At 38.9% G+C, this 19,135-nt stretch overlaps 1 protein-coding gene across 3 annotated transcripts in view; it reads right to left on the minus strand.

Moving 5' to 3' along the window:
* The window catches only part of dlgap1b (discs, large (Drosophila) homolog-associated protein 1b), a 97,437-nt gene that overhangs the window by 66,405 nt on the left and 11,897 nt on the right, over positions 1–19,135 (minus strand). The gene's annotated exons all lie outside the window — the stretch shown is intronic.

The raw sequence follows: 19,135 nt of genomic DNA on the forward strand, positions 1-19,135 counted from the left end.
AGAGGAAGGAGGAGGTAGTTCAATGTGGGGCCATGATACAGATGGTGGTCTGTCCGATGCTCACCAGGTGGAATGTGGTTAGGGATAGGCTGTGTGCACACTTTCTCTCTCTCTCACACACACACACACACACACACACACACACACACACACACACACACACACACACACACACACACACACACACACACACACACACACACACACACACACACACACACACACACACAGTTCAGAGGGAGGACATAAGATACTCTGGGGAGGGGGGGCTTTGGGTCCTTTTAACATGATAACAATATAACAACACGTTTTGCAATGTTAAGTTCATGCAAAGTAAGAGCAGAATTAGAGCAAAATGCAAAACTATCGACATGAACTACCATTTTTGACCTTAGAATTATTTGTATACATATATATATATATTTTTTTTTTATTAAACTATCTCCAAATTTTTAAGTTTAAAGCAATTTTTTAAAATCTTGTTTTAACTTGAGAAGCTGATTTTTATCATAAGCTATCACACTAAAAAGCTAGCTTGCTAATGCTTGTTAATTACACAGTTCATGATAATTTAAGATGCCTCTTAATTTCAAGAATAAAGGAGAACGTCACTGTATGTCAGTGTTGCTTTTTAGGATGTGAAAACCAATCAATATCTTAAATATCTCAAAACCACTATGATCAAATATTTTAATTCCAGGTCAGACAATCTCTGAGGACAGTAATTAATAAGCACTTTGATTAAATGTAATAAAATATAATTTTACAAACATGTTATAGTATGGCAATATGAATATTTTAAAGAATGATAAAAGCCCCTTTAAATGAATGACAAGTGAAATATTACAAGTGGAGAGTAAAAGATGAGATTTCACATCTCCTTTGTCCTCTCTTCCATGTCAATCATGTCACCTCTGCAGGAAAGAATTTCAATTTCACACTCTGCTGGGGTGCATAATACACACATCACTTAAACACAGGTGCAGAAACAGGGGTGGAGGGTGAGGGGACCTGTTAAAATATGGATCAACATATGTATTCACGAATGAGTAAAAAAACTAAGGGTGAACATAAGGAATACATTAGACACAACACTGGCATGCTAATGCAGCATATGGCTGCATGTATGTAAAGCACTTTACCACTTTTCTGTTGCTCTGCATCAATTCACACATCAGTGGGTAGCTACCACACAAGGGTAGCTGGTGCAACCATCAGGAGCAATTTGGAGTTCAGTATCCTGCCCAAAGACACTTCAACTGTGGTCAGGAAGAGTCAGGGATTAAACCACCGACCTTCTGATTAGTGAACAATCTGCTCTACCTACTGAGCCACAGCCACCCTTAAAATACAGTGTTTGGAAGAGCATGTCATGAATGTAAGCAGCAAGAGGTAGAAGCCGACCCAATAACCAAGATGAGTCTACTTTTAAATCAACATGCATACAAGAAATAAGAAATGATTGCTGATTTTCTATAATCCTTAAACATACAAAAAAAAATACTTTTGAGATGATTTTATTGGAAGATATGTGTCCAGATTTGACTTGAATACCTTTTTCTATGTGTCCATCTCCTGTACTGCAGCTCTAAAATGAACTATATTCACTGCCTGCAGACTGAATAATTCATTAGTGCACAATAAATAGCAAAAAAAGAAAAAAGGTCTGTAAAAGAGGGAAATGACTGTGACCTTCTATGCAAAATAAGTGGAAGTTGGGAGAGTGATGAGAATTAGGTATAAGAGAGGAATGAAAAACGACAGAGAAACGGAAACGCAAAAAAATGAGAATGAAATACGAGAGCTGTACAAATGACAGGAAATGTCTTATTTTGATTTTAAAAACTCCATATGCTAGAGAGTGTTACAGACATAGGCCCTTCTGTATTCATGAATCTCTTAGAGCACAATCAATGGGGTAAGCGATACATAAAAGATGAGGCAGAGTTTGACCTGTGCACTGAGGGGGAGGGAAAATGTTCTGCAGAGCCTGGACCGGAGGAGATGGCGATTTAGACTCTGTCAGGGCATCCTTTGAAGTTTTGGCAGATGAGGATGGGCTGTGGATCAGACCGTGGCCCCGCTGCATTAACCCCCCAAGCCCCTGCTTGCACTGAGTCAGCAGCAGCACCAGCGGGCTGCTTGCCTGGCCAGCATGATGCATAATCTCTACACTGGTGTAGCACAGAGCCATTATACAGAGCCATTATTCAAACTTCAGCAGTGATTATCTCTATGCTTTATTACATTTTCACAGCAGCATGGCTTCACACTAGTCGGCCGTGGATCTGATGTTGATGCTTATTTTGGACAAAGATGGAATTTGTGAAGCAGCGGCTCATAACATCAACTCAAGTTATCGTGCAATTCCTTATCTGCCAGCAGACAGCACAAAATGACACAGACACACGCACAGGCACGGACCTTTATCTAGTTGAAGATCAGGATCAGTACAGATTCAAAGTCACACTCACACACATGCTCACACATAAACACACACAAACTGACAGTTTGCATACTTTTGCCTGATTGTTTAAGGCGCACAGGCACTCTGGTGATAAACAGAGGTGAGTCACGTCAGAAAGAAGATTAGAGAGGCTGTGAAAAAGCAGAGAATTATTGACGGAAAAATTGAGGATTTAGATTTAGCTCTGCCAGTCCACAAGAGCCTCCAACCCCTCCCCACACCCCTCTACATACACACTCTTACACATACACTACTGATGACTCAGTAATACTGTCTCAGGTCACTTTGGACTGACATTGGTCAGGAAACTATAAATCCAAGATGTGGCCAGCTCTAACCCTGACTCTGACTTTTTCTATTAGGGCTTATCCTATTGTTGTGAACCCAGTCAATTAATCACATACTGTATATTGGCATCCCTCGAAAACCTCAGGGCCAAAGCGGTGTAATACATGCATGAAGGAATGCATCGAGTCACATGTTAACTTGTAGAATCTCATCTATCCGCCAAAAAATACACTAATCCGATTCAGAATACACTCAAATCTCTGTGTGATTAAAATAATTCCAGATTTTGAATAAATCATGTGTGATTAAACGAGCCAGGATACCCATTGGAGGCAACAATCTCAGTTATATTTTTTTTCCTGTTTTGCATAAGAAAAAAAAGTGTTGAAATATGTTTTTTTGTCACCTCTGTCCCGTCAGAAAGAGGCAGGTTTAACTTTTAGTTATGAGTTGTGTGTAAGTCTGTGAATGTGTGGTCCTGTACGTGTTCTGGGGTTGTTCTTTTTTTACAAGGGCACTGAGATATGAACAGTATTTGCAATTGAAATGCGGGACGTGCTTCATAGGCAGGCGAGGTTGACAGCACCCCACCTGGCAGGTTAGACTTCCAAAGGGCACACTTAATGAATTCACAGTGCTGTAATGTGAGAAAAACACACTGATGACAGGTAGTCATTTATTAAAAAGCAGGTGTTCGTGTGTATATATACACAGACATGTGCCAAGGCACAGGATGCAAGTTTGAGTCTATTTTGGAGGGAGGGTCGTCGGCACTGTGAAATCAAGCTGGAAATTCAGACTTGTGTTTCGTGACATTAGAGAAGCAAGCAAAGTTGAAATTAAATCTGATGGTGTCTTCTCTCAGAAAACAGACAACAAATAGTCATTACCAAAGGTATAGTGTAACTCTGAAAACATAGATCACTGGGAGCTTAATGCTGTAGCTGGCAGTGTCTGATCTCTATTATAAAACAGTGCTCTTGTGGTGAAGAGCACAGTTTAATCTTATGCAGGTTTTTTTTCTTCTCTGATATATGGGTATAAGGATTCTGTGCAGATTGTTAAGGCCTCTAAGACAAATATGTGACCTTGGGCTAATATACATTCACTGAACTTGACTTTATTGCACATACAAACACTCCACAACCACCCCTCCTTCTGCCAATAACTTCTCAACCTGTCGGAAACACCGGACACAACAACTGAGAAAATGCTCAGCAGTATTTAGGGAATGTTCTGATTTTCTTGCATACAACTAAGCCTCAGTGTTAGCAGGATGGAGGAGAAGCATACTAAAAGGTACAAAAAGAGATGTGATACCTTTTGTCGTTGTCTCTCTATGTGCGCTTGTCTTTTTGACATCCTTGTCAGTTCTTATTAGAACAGGATATGGGTTATATCCAAGAATACATATGAACAGCAGCCAACACAATCAGATATGAGCAGCAAATTTGGCAAAGAGCATGAGGGCCTGTGGTGCAAATGTAGTGGAAGAGTAAAGGAGACATATGGCATATTATGTCTGACTGCGTAAATGTTGCTGCGGCTGAAACTGAAATGAATACCAATACGACATATAAAGAATCATTACAGTTGTTCTGTACTGTACCTTGCAGTCTGGCTCAATAGATGTTGACAGGAGAGATAATCCCTCCCACTGACTGATTATTGCATTCTGCGTCCTTTCACTCACCCTCCTGGTTGCCATTTTCAGTGTCAACCACAGCTGACCCACCTAACAAGTTACATTTTGATGCTGGAAAAAAAAAAAAGTTGAATTGTGAATGAGGCAGGTAAGTAACTCTATGCAATACCTTGCTCAATAACATCTTGTCCCACGAGCACCTGTCAGCTTAGTGCAATTTCAGCCTCCCCTCAACCATTCTGATTGAATTAAGCAAACACTGTACTTGTTTTCTATCTGAAGTGACACTGTGTGGCCATTCTCCTGTGTGCGACTGGTCGTGCAATGTGCAGATTACCCACCTAGAAATGCCCATCTGCCATGTGTCAGAGAGCCTATAATAAAATCCAATCTAGCCAGTGACTAGATGACAGAGCCTGAATGCATGTACAAGGTGCATACCCTTAAAAAAAACGTATCAACACATACCCACAGATTCTGGGGTTTAAACATAGAGTTAACACAAGGTACTATAAAGCATTCTATCACGATAACCTGAGCGTCAAGGTGCCAAAAAAGTTGCTCATTTCCACATATCAATTGTGCAGAAAATATAATACAGTCTAATAAATCTAATTCCATGCGGAAGCTTGCCTTCAAGGTCTCAGCTTTCAGGGGCGGAAGCACAGAGTGCACTGTTAATAGACAGTCTTGTCACAGCTCCAGTCCATCTCCACTCCTGTGTCTCCCTCTCCATTCATAACTGTCTCCCTTATCTTCTCTCTGCTGCCCCTTTTCTGAGCATATTGCTTCCACAACCTTATTTGTGATCTTTTTCGCTCTCTTCCACTCTTTTGTTCTCTCTCATGCATAATCTGTGTTCTTTCCTGTCCTCACTTTATTTCCCCTAGAGACAATCTCTCTCCATCTTTCCCTGGCTCCTTCTCCTACTTCATCGCTCTCCACTACTCAGTCAGAATAACAGCAGCGATCTATCAGAGCATTTTTTGTAACCAGAGGGCAATTTTCTGGACGTGGCAGAGCATCAGCCCTTTTCTATACTGTACCCAAACACTGCTGTAATAATAATAACACCAAGAAATCTGATTAACACAGTGTAGTATGTGTGCTGCAGCAGCAGAAGCGATAGCAATAGTACAGCCGAAACAGTCCAAGCAAGTGATTTCATGCAAACACTCAAGGTAGCCATGTGAATGACTGACATGGGCTGAGTGTACATGCAAATAGTGGTTCAAGAGAAGGGTGTGCTTGGTGATTAACTGGAAACACAAGCTAGGGACCCAAATCAGGCCAAATCAATGTGAACTAATCCTGTGCCAATTAAGAAACCGTGGTTCAAAGCCCAGGACCTAATTCAATTTCTTTCAGAGTTCTCGCTGTGCAAAGATTGATTGAAAGTCCTGGACAGAAGCCAGACAAATGTTATGAGTTATGAGAGATTTTTTTCTTTTAACAGACACAGCTCTTGGCATTCAAGACTACATTGATTGCAGGTTAGACATAAAGTGTCTCGATGTATCAGCCCTATAGCTCAATGCTCCACGGTACTTTGAGGAGATGATAAATGGGACACGGCTGTGAAGAAGAAGTGGGAAGGCTGATGATGAGTTTCTTTGTCTCTCTGTGATAACCTCCCTTTTTTGTCCCTTACTCAACTGTAGCATTATAATGAGTAATACTGCATATTTAGAAGTGTGCATATGTGCAAACATCTCTTTTACGTGACTAACCACACAAACAGTGAACACTTTATTACTGATGTAGGCACAAACCGAAAGCACCAAGGGGATTTTTCACCCATAGCAAGATATTTGGGTCAGTGGGAGTGGGAGAGGTGGAAAAAAAGTGTGTGATAGTAAAAAATGTACACCATATGTACTTATTTGATATATCTCTTTAACAATTTTGAGTGGTTAAAGGAAGCAACTGGCACTGTGAGATATCACGAACCTACACGTCGGTTTTGCAGTAGAGTATTGTAGATCTTACATTATCAACCTTTCAAAGACAAAAATAAACAACATGTTAGTCAGTCTCTTATTACTTTCCAACTTCTTTACCTTGTCTGTGGCCTTCAGCGGCACATTTCATGTTCAATGACCATGTCCATGGTAACTAAACACTATATGACTAGATGTTCTTACCAAGTATTGTTGGCATTTCTTTTGTTGGTTTTGATGTTGTTATGGTGTCTATGGACAGTAAGACAAATATAGAATATATTATGCAATCTGTTCTGTTCTTTCAGTAAAAATGTAATTGTCAACACATCCACAGGACAGTCATAGGCTGAAAAAGCAGCAACAGCAATTGCTAACCACTGATGAAAAATGTTGAAGCTTGAATTGAGTCTTTTATCTGAATATGTAAAGAGGAAAGAACCTGATGTTTACCATTCATGTTTTGAATGGATGAAATGCAGGGATTTTTTCGCCCTGTATCAGTGACTCTCCACCTCTCAAATGTTCACTAACAGGAGGCTGAAATATGATTTTTACATCCCTATTGATTGCTTCAAAATTATGGAGACTACTTTGACAGATATATTTCCGTGGTTTCTTCAGTTTAAAAATCAGAGACAAGACCATTTAGCAGCCCAGTGAGTAGTGTGTTCATCAACCAGATATAGGAATAATTTAAACGCTGATGTCCAAGTGAAGGAGAGAACTGTCAATCATCTATTGTACAGCCCACTTGAAATGATGTGTGTCTCAAGCAAATGGATTGTGGCCTTGCCAGACCACAAAGATCTAAGTGAAAATTAATTGTGGGATGGTTCTGCCAGGATGAGTTATCCACAAGAATAATAGCAAAAAAGCCAAGTCATTAGCAGAGCCTGTTTATCTAACTGTGTCAAAGTGTTCAATGTCATATTTCTTTTACTTTAAATTCCAAACTTCAATTGAGATGGAAAGATTATTTAGAAAACATGAAATCCTTTGGATTCCTAAAACTGCTTGCGTAAATTCCTCTTGGGGAGCATAACACGCTGATATTATCTTGAAATGTTTTTAAGAGTATGTACTGTAACGCAAGGTTTCAGTGGTTTTTAATAAATTAACAGGAATTTGTGTGTAAATCATAAAGCATCTGTCTGACAGAGGGAGAAACACAAAGACATATGGGACTACCAATCTACAATTTTGAAGGAGGCAGATATCCCATTACTGAGCCAGTAAGTGTGCTAAGCTCTATCTACAGTGCATGGCGGCTAGCAGAACCTATCATAACACACACCGTTAAACCCTCACATGAAGTGGAGAGGGATGGAGAGAGGGAGAGAGAACAACCCTCATGTCATCCACAGCAAGCAAAGTGGGAATGAATGAGCATCTATGCTGCCACTTGGATGAATTACCGCTGAGAGACAGATGCATCGTACAGCTCGGAGGACCAACAAAGGAACAAACAGATTAGGTAAAAGGGGGAAAAAGAGGACATGTTGGAGACTAAATGAGAATTGTGTGAAATACTCAGGAGAGATGTAGTCCAGATTTTTAGAGAGCCAGACTGTCTATAATCTTTGACAAAATTGAAAAAACACTAAACAAATGAGAAAGGATTAAATTGAGTGTTTTTAAAACCATGGTACATGCGAGTAAGCACTGCCTCACATTTTGGTGTCATGAGACAGAAAGGTGGAGAACAGCTGAGATAAAGCTCATACCGTACACAGTATCTGCAACTTATTTAGTTCAAGCACTCGGTAGCATGTAATCACATTTCTCTGAGACAGCTTTCCTGTCACAGGCTGGGTGAATACAGTCTAATAAAAGAGAATATGCCCTAAGACACTCTTAATGTTTCTAAAGGATCCAGTGGTTATAGAGTCCATTTCTCCAAGCCAGTCTCATATCAAAGTGTTTAATAGCTACGTTGGTCCACAGTGCAAAACACATTAGTTTCAAAATAATGGCTCTAAAATTGTGAAATGCCTAAGTATTTTTCTTTTTTCCTATTCCTTTTTTTCTGGTGTGCAAAACAAACAAACAAACAACAACAACAACAACAAAATATTACTACTACAACAGTGATAGCAGCATCCATAGCAACCACCATAGCAACGATTGAAAGCACACAAAAAATCTTTGTAATAACTGAAAAAACTAAACATCATACACATGATTTCACTGAGTGAAAAGTGTGAAAATAAAATACATCTCTTGAAATATTATCAATGCCCATTTTAACGCTGAAACTTTTTTTTTTTTGTTTTCACACACAGAAACTTGTTACATGATGTGGAAACTGGCCAATAGAAAAGAAAAATATATCACAATTTTAGAGCAATGTAGCTTTTACATATTTTGACGTGATCCAGGTCGGTCTGTCTCTCATCACACAGAAATGACCTTTACTACTCAAACATATTTGACTGTAAGACCTAACTTTCACAAACATATACAGGCTTTGGACTTTTTCTGGACTCAAGTCCATTATATTCATGGACTCTTCTCATAAATATAATCAAGTCAAACATTCAGTATAATAGAGAAACATAACGCTTGCACAACATTTATGGCTGTAACAGAGTAAGGTGAAGTCATTTTTGAAATGTGGTTTCAGGCTGTGTTGAGACACCCCTGCCAAGTGCCAAACTGTGTTTGATGATGAGAGAATAATTATGCTAGAATGTAATGATGTATCTTGTGAGGACATTCAGTAGGCAAATGAGCGGTCCGAAGTGTGTTGCCGGTTGACAGATAAAGTCAAACAGGATAATGGCATATTTGAACATGATCAAACAGACTTGCCTGGGAGAAAAAAACAAGGTTTAAAGTGCATAGTGCGCCACTGTCAAGTAAGCAGATTAATAATAAATTAGGACATGTCATTATTATGCAACATTGTTTGCATAATTTTGCACTTCTATGCACACGTACAGTAGCTCATTTGCCCTCAGGCGTCATGTTCATGCTCCTGCTCCACGGTACTCATATAACTCACTTCTTGCATTTTATTCAACTCAGTTGAACCTTAATAGTATTCTGGTCCAATGCACCATTGGACACTGGCCATCCCAGCTGAGTACGGCGCCATACTTGCTTGGATACACAAACAGACTTTATAGTTTTTATGCTGGATGATAACATTTTGTTTCTGAGAATAATATTCTTCATTGTTTGCAAAAAAAATCAGCTTCCTCACAGGAATAGTATGACATATTGGTAAACATGATTATTCACTTTGTTGATGAGTGTTAGACGAAAAGACTGATAGCACTCTCATGTCTGAGTGTTAAATTGAGATTAGTTTAGCTTAGCCTAATAATTGGAAGTTTCAAAAATATGCCTACCAGCACCTTTAAATCTCAGTAATTAACACGTATTTCTGCTTAATCCCTACTCAAACAGCAATGTAAAAACAGCAACGTTTGAGTCAAGGTTGGTTTTAAGAGAGCCATGTTAGGTGTTTCCTCCTGCTTTATGCTAAGCCAAGCTAATCACCCTCTGGCTGTAGTTCCATAGTCAAGATGATAGTATTAATCTTGTCAAATAGCTCTTGGCAAGTAAGTGAATGAGCTTATTTCCCTAAATGTCAAAGTACTCTTTTAATAGTTTACATAATACATTTTTTGGATATTGAATTTGAAACAACTGAAGTCCTTATACACACAAAGTCTCATTTTTCATAACACATATTGCATTTGAATTGAAAAAAAAGATTTGACTTCCTTTTTCCTCAATAAGGCTCATTTAATTCTCTTTTGTTTGAACTGTGTATCAGCTTTCGGAGTTATAATATTTGTTTTAAATAAGCCTCTGCACCAAATCTATCCAACCCCACTACATTTATTTGACATACTGTAGGGTTGTGGTAATTCTGCTGAGACTTCAGAGGAAGTGCTTGTGTAATTCTAATGTTCCACTATTGCAGAGCCTCATTAGGCTGAACCGCCCCTGTTTGAAATTCACAGAAGCTTTCACTGTACTACAGCCTCTAAACATTTGTTGCATCCAACAGTTTAACCATATAGATAAAAGATGGTGTCCACATCAGCATGGGCAAAAGGTATAAACATTCATTTGCGTGCAGAGACTGAAACACAGACCAGACACTCACCCCTCCATCTGGCTTACACAAGTAAGCTCTCCCATGAGGAACACATAAAGTCATTAAACCAGTGTGTACACACTATATCCTATCTCCCATTAACTTGTTACCCAGTGTGTAATTGTTCACAACAGTCTGTGGGTTATACGATTAATGCAGCGTGGGATCACGGTTACATGAAATAGGCTGCTGAAAAAAAAAGAATAATTTATGAGAAAGAATGAAGCTTGGGCTCCTTAAAGAGATGGATTCTTCTTTAGGGGGCCTATATAACATTCAGATATTTATGTGATATGTAGTTGATATCTCTATGAGGCAGTAAATCAAGTGTATTACATTATATGGGTATTATATGGTTGTGTTTGCGTAGATTCATGCAAAACAGATGTATACAGTTAGAATTATAAGCACAAGGGCATTAGTCAACACAAACATGTACAGGAAGCGACTGCAAAGGAGGATTACGCACGTTACATCACACACCATATGTATTTTATTTTCAGCGCAGACTTTGTGCTGATCTCACCAAATATCTAAATCCATGGCAGCAGAATACTTGATGAAACAAAAGTATCATGAGCCGTGTGTCCCCTCTGTGTTGGCCTACATACTGATGAGAGGAGCACTCCTTGATCTCCACCTCAGCTAATCTGAAGTGAAGGTAGTCAGGCTATCAGTGGGGAATTTAAAGGGATTACACATGCTGAACAAAATAAGGCTTAGACGGAATACTACACAATCTGCTGCGTGCACACATAAACTAGCTGTGTGGGAACAAACACACATACCTACATGTCATATAATGGTGTCAATAAAAGGTTGAGTCAGTGTGTGTGTGTGTGTGTGTGTGTGTGTGTGTGTGTGTGTGTGTGTGTGTGTGTGTGTGTCTCTCTGTGTTTCTTCCACTGCTTAAGCAAACTGTTTCACCAATTGAATGTGTAATTTAACGTTTAATCTTTGAATGTGCAATTTACATCCCCTTTAGAATCCAAACTGTACATGTTGCAGTTGAATTTTACGTACAACACCCAACCAGTAAAGTTTTAAGGACTATTTGTTTAGCCCTGAAGAATCTTTTAATAGAATCCCAATATAAATTTGTTTGACTGCCATAAATTTTGATGACTCAGTATCCAACTCTGCCCTATACAATTCCTTCCAACTACGCCAGAGAATCTGGGAGAGGAGTTTAAATGAGTGCATGCAGGTTAGAGTTGCCAGCACGCACTGCGGTTACATCACCGGCTAGGACCAACACTAAGTGTCATCACCTGAGGAGACTCTGTTGTCTGGAGGCAGGCAGCATCATGCTGAGCCAGGAGTAACTCCACCCCCTACAACTGGCTTGCTATATTGCATGTTGACCTAAATCGCACGCAAAACATACCCGTGCGCCCACTCACATGTGTCCTGCACCATAAATACACATAAACACACAGCCTTGTAAACATATGTGCACAAGATTACTACAAACACTTGGTAATATACATTCATGTGTTTACAGAAAAACAAAGCAATGCTTAAACTTATGTAAATGACTAAACCTGCACATAAATGCTGACGACAGGTACAAAAACACAAAATAAAACACAGAATGTGACCTTCAGCAATTCATATTGTTACAAACAGAAAAGAAAGAAATGCTGGATTGAACTGTTTGCTCATCTAGTGGCTGCAGACCACACCAATGTAGACCTGTGAAAAACTATTAAGAACACTAAAAATTAAGAAGATATTACATCAAATGGATGCAGAGTTAGATGGAGTTCCTCCTTTTCTCCATATCAAACACAGAGATCAACATCTCAATCTAGTAGTGTACTGTGTACCAATATCACTTCACTTGCCTCACACTATTGTCAAAATAATATGCACGGTAGCGCTCAACTTGAGAAAAACTGGCAAAAAAATACATAAAACTTACATTCAATAATTCACTGGAGTCAACAAAATAATTTCATCCCCTGCTGTTCTCTGAAACAGCCAATAAACTCAGAACTTGAAGATGTCACAGATCAGTGATAATGTTACCCTGAGAGGTAACTACATGTAGAAACTATAACAAAACAATCTGCAACGCATCTACATGTACCCTCTTATTTATATTCATACACAGCAGTCAGTTAATCATTCCTATTGACGTGCTTTGGAGCAATCAGAGGATGGTGACGCACCACTACAATGTGGTCCACTTTGTATTGAGCCTGTGTGTGAATCAATAAACACACATTGATTGTTCGCTATCCTATTACTCTTGCTGTATTGCTGCAGGCAGAGTTTTCACAGGTCATCGTAAAAGAGAAAAATAAATGGATATGGTTAATTCACTGATGAGGACAATGATTATGCTTTTAGTGTCTTTAATACTATAAAACACAAAACTGTGTTAATCATTTACACACATCAATGTCTTCATTTGCTGTGTAACATTCAACTACTTTATTAATATCTGTCTATCATGAGTTGGCAGTGAGCAAATGCTTAATTAGAAATCTAAATGTCTGGGGTAATTTTGACAGGATTTGTTCCAAGAATTTATTGTGTGGCTTGTGACCAAATGCAACATTTTTCAATTTTTCCAACAAACTGTGCAGTGATGATGCTTTAAATTGTCTGGCATTTGGACACATGAGAGATTCTGAAATAAATGCCAATGTTTAAAGGGCGAGTACAGCCAAAATGACTGAATGACTGAGTTTAGGCCTGAAGGAAAGCTGCCATTTATCACAGCGACAAGTCAATTACAGCGTTTACCAACCACAGCTGTGCATGAACGGCAATTCAAAATATCAACTGGAATAAGGATGATCTTCCTTTTTCTTATCTTTTCTTTCACACATTTTCCTCACTTTACCTGCTCTGATCAGCCAAACATAAATGACTAATAGCTTAATGGTGCACATGGAGCTGAACCCCTTTGTTTTAATTTAAGTGACTGCATAAATTATAACAATACAAGGTAAAATGACTCATGCATCGGTACATTTTGTTTGTTTGAAATTGCGTATTAAAGCACTGAATGAGCAAGAGAAATGTGTCTGTTAGGTGACACCACTCCCCAATAAACACACACTCCTTTTCCCCCTCCTACACACCAAATCATTATGACAGTATGACTGCTCATCCCGCCGGCTGCCTCTTCGTCAACGCTGGCCCAGATTCCATCAGATTATACAAATGACATCATCAAGTGTGTTTGTTTTTTATCGTGTGCATGCATGGTTGTATTTTGTCAGCACAGTATCTATTGCTCTGTGTGCTATATATACATTTGTGTGTGCTTGCACATTTTAAAGCTCTCAAAAAATCCTAATATTATAAAAGCATTATCATATAAGAAACAAACAAAACTCTGTCCAGCATAACCAACCTTTGCCATTTCACTGAGTTTCATCACATTTAACATATGCACAGTGGCTTTACAGATACATCTTGCGTGCTTGTCACCGCAGGAAGTACATCTGCTGTTCTGCAGACCACTGAACTTCAACAACCATATATGTTCATATGCGTCTCTAGTGAAAAGAGTAATTTTAAAGAGAGCACCCAGGCATTTTGACATGCAAAGAATAATCCCACTGTGCAGTGGCAAACGGAGGTATCGTGACTCAGTTTGACTTTTGCCATACTGAGGTAAGTCCCCCCTACTGTGTTTATTCATGTATAACAGAAAACAGCATTCAATCAGGATTTAAGATTATGTTATAGTGGGTTGCAGGATATACACACAATATAAGGAGTACAGTGCTTCATTGGGATACAGTACAATATGACAATGGGGAAATGCTCTGTAAGTCCAACTGAAATAACAAAAATAGTCTATTTTTACAGTCTACAATAATGTCAAAGAAATGTTATTTCCTTTTTTTTGTTATACTGAAAGGAAGAAGAAAAGCTCTTTGGGTTAGATATACAACAGAAAATGCTCCTTTTGTATCCAAGGCTATTATTAGGCAAGCTGTACGTGTTTAACTGACAGCTGACAATGTAAACAAACTTCTGCTGGTACCTTACAAGTCAGTGACAGGCAGTGAATTGTTAACATTGGTTTTGAAGAATAAAGATCACATAACAGAGCATCTAGAATGAATGATCTTGACATTTGCAGGTACTGTAAGTTTTGAAGTTAACTTGCTCTCTGGTCTGCAAAATTACATCAGCAGTGTGCTCGTTCAGCAAGCAAAGATGTCCTTCTTTGTGCCCATGCTTGCACATATGAAGGAGACATTAGCTAGGAAGCTAATGTGGGCTGCAGTTCAAAGTCTTTGTCTGCCTATTAATCAGTGTTACTGTCAGCCAATGACAGAATGGTGACGGCTTCCTTTATTTGGAAAGCATTTCTCTGTCTACATCAAAAAACAATGGCATTCTCGTGTACTGTATAAGCACATACACCATAATGAAACCAAAAAATATTAAGTTTAAAATTTCCCAGTTTTGGGTATCAAAAGTACATAGGACATGTGAATTAAAAAACAGATCTGTATGCATTAGCACAAAAAACATGCAATTTAATTTCAGTTGGACTTAAAATTCCCTGCGGCATTGGCTCTGGAAGATTCTGTACTGTAGGTGTCATATGAACACTACAATCTTAACCGTTCCATAAAATGTATGTATGATAATTATGGCTGATAAAGACCGTGAGAAAAGTGTTAGAGGATATTTTCTCACTTATCTTACTGGAGCCTGAGAAAATGCCCTGGCTTGTCACAGCTATCCAAAGCTATTGGCTAGTGATGACCCTGACTAAGCCATTTTCTGCTGCCTGTGCACTCGTCTCTCTCTCTGCCAGAGCCGCCAAGGAGATTTGGGTGTCCTCACAGATGCCAGTTTTTCATGCTTTCGACACGCAGGCTTTCACTGTCTGCATGCCTGGCAGCGTGGAAAGCATTTAGAGGAGGGGGGAAAAAAACAGCATCCTCTTCTCGACAACTTGCTAATTACGCTACAAAACCTTGCTTGCCGTCCATAATGCATTGGATACATCGCATTCCAAAAGGGACAATGCCATTAATTGATTTGCTTTCTGATCTCAAATTAGTGAGTAAATAGGTGCCTGTTTGCATTTTCCACTCGTTCTTCTTTTTGATGCGGCAAATACAAAAACAAGACAAGAATTCTAAGACAGAACCTTTGAAAATTTAATCCAGGCAAGAACCATCCTATCCAAACTTTAAAGTTCAATGAAATGGCTGTCTGAATGCAGTAATCAAAAGTAAGTGAGATGGAAATGAATATTCAATTACGATGGAGATAAAACAACTTGAAGATGAGTACTCTTAATCCTCTCAACACTGACAGGTGTTTGTGTTTTGATCATTTACATATATGCATCTATGTTGGACAGTACCTACATAGGAGCTACTGGTGAACATCACACTCACTAAGCCAGGCATCCTTTGGACCAAATGTGTTGCAAAAAACATACATAAATAGTGAGACAAACATCTATCACATTGAGGGATATGAAGATGTAGATGTAGCGGGTTGAATATTTTTTCAATAGACACTTCAAATAATATCTATAGTATAGTGTAAACATTCACTTTAGGATGCTAGCTGCATGATTTTATGGATGTCAATGTTGGTCTGTCAGTCCATTAGTCTACCATTTTGGTTCAGACTGAAACATCTAAATAACTATTGGATGGATTTCTAGATGATTTTTGTGCAGAAACTTATGGTTACAGAAAGACAATTCCATGGTCCCTAGAGAATGATTCCTAATGACTTTAGTGATGACAGATGGAATTGGCACAACATTTAGTACAGACATGCATGTCCTCCACAGGATTATTTCTAATATATTTGGTAAACCCTTTTCATCGACAGCTACCATCGAATCAAAATTCTTTTTTTTTGTTCATTTACGTGCAAAACAATGACATTTGCACCAGCTCCTTTGTGTTTAATGCTATTTAGTGAATGTTTGCATGCTTACACGCCAAAATGGTGAACATAGCAAACATACCTGCTAAACAGGTGTGTTAACATTGTCACTGTAAGCATGTTAGCATATTAAAGTTAGCAGTTAGCAGAGCAAGTTAGCTCAAAATACAGCTGTCCCTAACATGGCTGTAAACCGTTGGTGTTGTTCCTTTCTGAAAAGTTGATTAAATAAACTAAGTAAACTGTCTAGTCCTACATTCTATAAATAAATTTAATAACAACTATCAGTAAAACTTTTATACATAGTGTTTGTGTCAGTCCTTGGCCCTAAACCACCTGTAAATATGTAAGGTGTCAAAGCCACCTATGGAAATAAGCAGATAAAATAACAGGCAAAGCTAAATTAAGCTTCCTTTTCAGGCTCCAAACTTGTGTTTGCTGGAAAGTTGCTCCTCAGATCTCTGCTGCAATGTCACATTCATTAATCTATGAACGCACATTGGCTTTTGAATCTGCAAGTGTGTGTGTGTTTGTGTGGGAACAGATGGAGTGTAGCGATACAGATAAAAGAGCATTGTGATATGCATGAAGCATGAGACGCTGTCCGTGGTGCTGAAGACATTCTCCAAACTGCACTCAGTCAGGGACATTCATTCATCTCTCTCTCTTTTTCTCTCTCTGACATACACACACCCACACACGCACACACGCACACACACACACACACACACACACACACACACACACACACACACACACACACACACACACACACCATCGCTTAGATTCAGCCAAAAACATATTTTGATCTCCCTACAAATCTGCTGTCCTGAATTCAATCCAAAACCACTTTTATTATGTATATCTAGATTATCTATACTAAAAATGGCATGTCCCTGAAAAGGCTCAGTAAGAATACAGGCGTGAGTGGTGACCTGAAAAAACGGGGACCAATAACAGGACGGGAAGCCAGCTAATTCCACAGCAGCCCCATCACTCAGTCCACAGGGCCAGACTGATGCCTGACCTCCAGCTGTCTGTCCATTTTGTACTCAATTAGCAAAGAACTCTCCCTGTCACACATGTGCAAAGATCTCAGCGCATGTGACCTTTTTCTTTCCCGCTAATTAATTTACTAATAAATCTATAGGCTAAATATCTCTGTCACAAAAGAGTGGGTTTGAAAGTCAAGAGAAGTGAAGAGCCAGAGTCAAGGCGACATTGATGGAGGGGTCTGCTGATTCATTCCCCTCCTGGCCACTCCGCAGGTAGGAAATTGGGAGCAGGGTGATATTCACTCTCACTCAGTTGCCAGGACAATTTGAGCTTTAGAAGAACTTTAAAAAAGCCACTATAGCAAAAGTGCAGGTTTTACACTTTGAGGTTACAGTTATTAAGGGAACATGTTGAGCTCTGCCAAGGCCAGTCAGCAAAAACAAGTGTGAGATGGAATCCGTTTTAGTTTTTTAGATTTTTACATTTACTACTCAGAAAAATTTGTTGTGACAAATTTTGTCTTCTTCGTGTGGCTATTGAATAATGATAAGCCAGTAGGCATGATGTAAACACACAAAAGATTACCTTAAGGTACTTACTGTAGTCCATTATGGTTAGGGACATTTTCAAGTTTTTATTGAAGTTTTTTTTCATACTGTACAAAAATAAATAAATGAAAATGGCCTCTTCAAAAAGAAAAATAGGCCCTAATACTTCTGATTGTGCCAGCTGTATGAAAAAAAAATCTATATATAGCATATAGATGATTGGCCATAAAGATAGCTCTATCCGTCACTTTCCATTCATCCATGCTGCTTAATAGAGAAAAAAAGGTTTTTCCCTCAAATCTTCTCTTTCCCTCCCACCTCTTCCATGCCTGCCACCTTGGCATCAGTCGTGTTTTGGCTTTAGACCACAGTTTCAGTCCCTCCCCCTGCCTCCGCTCTCCCCTTTTCTCTCCCTGCAGCCAAAACGCAACATGGCGATTTATGGCTGAACTTAAAACTACAACACACAAGGAGCTGCATTTACTTTATACCACTTCATTGACACGTTTTACGGGCTCTTGTTCCCAGTGTCATGTGAAATCATGAGATACTAAAACAATGTTCATAACAGTCAATTTGCCTGCTGGCTTCTGTAATCCATAATTTGACAAATGATTGTCTCTATAAACCAAGAGATAAACTGGGAATTAATGCAAACATGACGTTTGGTTAAATTCCTTTTAAATGATTGTTTCAGATGAAATTGTACTCATAAAATTAGTATTTAGGTATTTAAGTATTACATCTAGAGGGATTGAATGTAAGTAGATGAAATAATGTAAGGATATTTGACATGTATACTACTACTTTTCAGATAAAATGCTGAATATGAACATCACTTTTACAAAAACACTGTAAACAGTATTGTGGCAAGATGGCAAAGGGGATAATGAAGAATATTCTGCTCTGTAAACAATATTGAGATCATGCTGAAACTAAACTCTGACAAAGCCAAACCCTCTCTTGGAATAAACTGGAATGAAACCAGTCAAATCAGTAAGACCTTGCTATCATTAGAGTTAAATATCATATGTTGTCCTCTGTGCACTTGTTTTTATGCAAAAATAACCCTGAGCAGCACCACCACCAAGCATTCACTCATTCACACACTGACACACACATACAGCCACCATCTGTCATGCTGTAACCTCCCAAAGCTCACTTTCCCCCGCCATCCTGTCGGGACACATGCTCACTAATGATTCCATAACTTTGTTACCACCTCATTATGGCAGTTAGTAAGCG

This window comes from Scomber scombrus, chromosome 20 (assembly GCF_963691925.1).
Source record: "Scomber scombrus chromosome 20, fScoSco1.1, whole genome shotgun sequence".
NCBI classification, from domain to species: domain Eukaryota; kingdom Metazoa; phylum Chordata; class Actinopteri; order Scombriformes; family Scombridae; genus Scomber; species Scomber scombrus.